The following is a 4098-nucleotide window of genomic DNA, read 5'->3' on the forward strand; positions in this document are numbered from 1 at the left end:
ACATTCCAAGCATGGGGCCATGAACTCATATTTGTCGCAAAAGAGATATGTGTACACTATTGTAGTCCATGCCTATTTTTTCCAACACTTGCCTTACATCATTCACAAGTCTCAGGCATTAGGTTTCTAGTAGGCAATATGTGGCATCTCAATGTTCTCAAAATCCCAAAAGCGTTAGAAAATATTATTATCCATGATCCAAAAATTTTCAAGAATGGCACGACAAATGTATTATGTACCTACAACAACTCTATTACACTTGCATCACTCCATCCATACTTTTCTTGTAAACCTAAGTATCCTTCAATGGGACACCTAACATGCATCATGCAATGATCTAGATCATTGCCTGCATCTTAGGCTTTAATATCTAACAACAGTTTGGATAATCCCCAATTTTATCTCCTATTGGAAGTTGCACTAGAGGAAGAGCCTCCACGAGGTTGAACTACTTGAGTGCTCCTTTCATAATATGCCCATGAACTCTTCTCACTGCATGTACTAGATCTGTCGGTTGCAATGTACCATCATCATCCTGTACAAATTTACAAAGAAATAGTATATTGCAAACCAAAATTGTTATCGTTATGCACATTGCAAGAAAATGAATGTCTTCAATGTATTATCCATACAAAACATGTACACTTTACTAATCGCTAACTTACTCTATTAAAGATTTCTAGCTAGAACTTTCTATACTATTTCACATGCTCTATGGACATATGATGCTTTTGATGAACTATGCACTTACATTGAGCACATGGACATGTGACATACTAGTTAAAACATGTCTCTTGATCCCCAATATGTTGGTCTTCATTGTTGCCACTCATTTTTGCTACAATGTAAGTAAGATCCAAATCTATCATTAGATCCTCATGATTGCTCACCACTCGTCTCAATTGCATTGTATATGTGGGTTGGTTCATCCTCTTCATGATCTTGTATCTAAGCTTATGCGGGAAGAGAGAGACGAGGTAAGATCTCTCTCCCTATCACAGCCGACATTTGTTCCCCTTTTGTAGCCATTATTTGGAGTACCAGAGCCACATACGCACATACACATACACGACACTTATCACACTCACAGCACCGTATTTTCAGTTTCCAGTTTTTAGCTTTTCATTCAGCACTTTTATTTTGGATAGCTGGACCTCATCAGTTGTATCACAGTTTGTCTCATAGGCCAATTTTGGTCTTTAGAAGACGTTAATATAACTTTCTTTCTTTCTTTTCTTTCTCTCTCAATCTCTCTTACTTTCTTAGTCTATCTCTTTTGCTCTCTCCCACTCTCTCTATCTTGTCTCTCTCCCTCTCTCTCTCTTGCTCTCCCTCTTCTTCTCTCTCCTTCCCTCCCATACACACACTCTCTCTCTCACTCTCACTCTCTCTCATCTTCTACCTTACTATCTTTCTATCTTACACACAGAGCACAAATACACATGCACATGCACAAACACACTCTCTCCATCTCTCTCTCTCCATTTATAATTTATCTTGAAATATATAATTTAGGGAATATTATATTTGTAATAAAAATTAACATTTCATGATTCTCTCTCTCTCTCTCTCTCCCTCTCTCTCTCACTCCAACACAATTGAAATTTAAAAATCAATACACTTTACTTTTATAATAAGAAACATTTCCTAATTCTCTCTCTCTCTCTCTCTCTCTCTCTCATCCATATCCCTCCATGTCCCCCTCCCTCCCTCTTCCTCTCTCTCTCTCTCTCTCTCTCTCTCTCTCTCTCTCTCTCTCTCTCTCTCTCTCTCTCTCTCTCTCTCTCTCTCTCTCTCTCTCTCTCTCATGCATGTGATGCATTGGCACCCATATTAGCATGAATGTTGAACAATGTTGTGAGGAATTCCCTAAAGCATGGTTAGACCATATTATCATCCCATTGTTTGAAAGTGGTGACCCTTTGGTCCATAGTAACTACTGGACCATCATGATTAGCGACACACTAGCTAAGATATATGGATCAATAATGGAGCAATAGTTCACTGCATGGGTTGAGATGCATGGCAAGTTGGTTTTAGATGTGAATACACCAAAGTGGATCATATCCTCACACTCATGGTGATCATTGAGGAGGGTCGAGCTTAAGACAATAGGATTTATTGTTACTTTGTGGGATTTTGTAAGGCATTTGACATAGTATCTTGAGCACATTTCATGGCTAGATTGTAGGAGGTTGGAGTGTTATGGGAGCATTGCATGGGGGATTTATGCATTCTATGTGTGAGTGATAGGTTGTATGCAGAGAGGATTGACACCACCATAGGAGTAAAATAAGAATGTTTGCTTTCACCCACACTATTTGAACTATACATAGACAAGGTATCTGACTACATTGATAGGGGAGGTGGAGCTAGAGCTGGAGCTAGCCTAGCTAGAGTGTTAATACCAATACTATTATATGTTGATGATATTGTAGTCATTTTGGATTCATCAAAGGGATTGAGTGTCACTTAGATGCACTCTATACATTTTGCAGAGATAGAGATCTCACATTATTGCATCTTAGAAATACCAAAGTCATGGTATTCAATGCTTCAACAACATAGGTGACTCCGACCTGTATATCACTTCACATTTGGGGGAGACGAGATGGAGCATGTGAGAGATATGTATCTTTGGGAATCACTTTCTCTAGCTCGATATTTTCACTAAGACGGGGCAACTAAGTGCCAGGTGGTGTGAGACTATGCAACACTAGGGGATTTAGAGACCCAACATGCCCATGTATAGTTGCAAGAACCTTACACTAATCTATGGTCATTTGAAACTCTAGTCACATCTACCCTTCTATAGGGATCTAAAGTTTAGGGTTGTAGCCTATACCACAGATAATTGAACCCATTCACTAACTAGACTAGCCCAAAGAGAGATCATTATGATGGTTGGGACCACATGGAGACCATTCGTGATTATGATATCGTGTATAATCACAAGTAAGCCCTCCATCCCACATCTTCTGATCAAAGTAGAGCTAGGGGCATCACCCATGGTTGTGCAAGCACACTTTAGAGAAGTGACTTTATTGCATAGCATCACCCATGGTTGCAAAGATGGAGGACATAGATAAGCGGATGGATAGATACCCCAATAGAGGATAGGATATGCCAACTTTTGACAAAGAGTGCAAGGCAGAGGAGCACTACATATCTAGATGTACTATGTATGATATATGAGGGAGGTATCATTTCCTCACCAATCTCCCTTAACCATAGTAGTTAATCCTCCTTTTTCATCATGTACTCCATTTGGGACATACTTATTTCAATGCTTTTTCTGCGTACTCTACTAGTAGTGAATCCTAGTGAGCTGCAACTTTCTTCTTGAATTCTCAATTGTCTTCCCTCTCTACTTTGTTCTATCACTTCTACTAAACATTGACAAAACACTGCTGCTCCTGAGTTTGCATCATCTCTTGCACTACTCTAGTTCATTCTTTTGTCAAGTTCCATTCACATTAACTTTGATTATGCCAATTTCATGGCCATGTTAAAGATAGGAGGTGCATTCTTCTCTTCCCATTGGTCCATTTTTTCTTTTCTCTACTCGAGTGCCCTAGTTTGCTATGTTCTTAGGATTTCCAATGTGGAGTGGTGATCCTTCTACGCTTAACTCAACTTTGCCCTTTGCTGCATAAGCGAGCCAATTTTAGAGTTGCTCATAATTGTGTAACACCCTTGCTAATTATTTTGCCAACTCCACAACCTTTCTATTTCCCTATTCCCCATCATCTTGGGCTTTCCTTGCTTTCTCCAACTTCCTTTTCAACTACTCTTGTAGTTGTGTCAATGTGTTTAGTTCCCTTTCTATCTGCGGGCATTGTCCTTAATAGAATTTGCATAGTTGCTTTCCAACTACACTCTATTCTCTCACTCAGTTCACATTATTCTTATAGCTCTCTTTTTTTTCTTTACATTTTCTAGCTCTAAGTGCTACTAATTAATTCTTCAACTTGAAGGACCCTCCAATCACCTTCTATTAGTATGTTGCATGGGTCTATCGTTCCTATTCAAGAGTGGCCAAAGGAGCCTTTCTTTCCTCATCCAATTGGTCTCTCTAGTTAAGTCTTTAAATTCTTA

The sequence above is a fragment of the Lygodium microphyllum genome, chromosome 8, assembly GCF_053477565.2.
Source record: "Lygodium microphyllum isolate KBCC chromosome 8, Lygodium_microphyllum_v1.1.10, whole genome shotgun sequence".
NCBI classification, from domain to species: domain Eukaryota; kingdom Viridiplantae; phylum Streptophyta; class Polypodiopsida; order Schizaeales; family Lygodiaceae; genus Lygodium; species Lygodium microphyllum.